The sequence below is a fragment of the Rhipicephalus microplus genome, chromosome 7 (assembly GCF_043290135.1).
Source record: "Rhipicephalus microplus isolate Deutch F79 chromosome 7, USDA_Rmic, whole genome shotgun sequence".
Classification (NCBI taxonomy): Eukaryota; Metazoa; Arthropoda; class Arachnida; order Ixodida; family Ixodidae; genus Rhipicephalus; species Rhipicephalus microplus.
Genome location: NC_134706.1, coordinates 19,095,533 through 19,096,765, shown reverse-complemented (window position 1 = coordinate 19,096,765; position 1,233 = coordinate 19,095,533).

Below are 1,233 nucleotides of genomic sequence, written 5' to 3'. Positions count from 1 at the left end.
GTGAATCCTGACGTGTGGGTGAAGCTCTGGATATCGTATGGCTGAATAACCATACATGGCTAAAGCGTTACTCCGTCTAATTAAAGTGAGTGACCAAGTGACAAACAGTGGACGAAAAAGCTAGGTCCTAAGGTCCATAATGTCTATGTTGAACTTGCCGACTAGCATAAAGGGTTTGTTCTTGTAGTTGTTTTATATCGCTTCATCACAATCATGATTGTTCACTTATTCTCAACCTTCTTTCAATCGCATTCACATATATGCTTCGTCTTTGGCCTTGGTTCGCTATACATCATGACAGTGGACAGTGAGAGTCGACGTGAAAGCTAAGTCCTAAGGTCCTTAATGTCTACGTTGAGGTCACCAGCTAGTGAAAATTGCTTCGTGCTTCTAGGTGTTCTGTATTGTTCTGTCACAATTATGATTGATATTAACCTATTATTAAACCTTCTTTTTTGCGGCTCACCAACACAATCGTCCCCGTCACGGACATCACGGACGTGGCCGAACAACCGTCAGCACGAAGCTGATTCACCCCTAAAACGTATAGCCGTTCCACCCAGTGCAAAAGCTACAGAAACAGCGGAGCTGCTGTACTTTGGCGCTCCTCTCACAGCATTGTGTCATTAGAAGTTGCTGTTGGGCTAGTTGGTAACCCGTCATACGGTATGTAAATTTAGCGAAATTTAGGAATACCTAGGAACACTCGCATAATGACACTCACTTCCATGTATCGATAGGTAACTGTGAAATAACGCTTAAATTTGACAATTCGTGCGTGTTGTTTTTTTTTCTTGAGTGGAAGCGAGCGTTGAAGTGCGAGTGTTCGCAGACATTTCGAAGTGGCGCTAAACTTAATTACGGCACTGTGTAATGTTTTATAATTTTGCGTAGTTGTTCGAGATTATACGTCATTTGTTGAGCTCCCTGGAAGAAGGCATGGGTGATCCCCTCCTACATCTGCTCCTGCTACAATAACTTCAGGCCAGGGGTCTTAAACAGTCAGCGGCCTTCATGAGAACGACAAACTTTTCAGCCATGGCCTATCCCGCACACGGCAATCTTCGTCGAATAATATCTTGCTTTTAATTTTCTAAACAAGTATTGTGGGCATCTGTCATGAGGTTCTTCCTCATCCATACATAATCACTATCATCCCCATCCGTTTGTCTGGCTGTCCTAAGGGTCGCCAATGTGTCATCACCATCATCATTGGGTGTGTTCTCGCTCCGC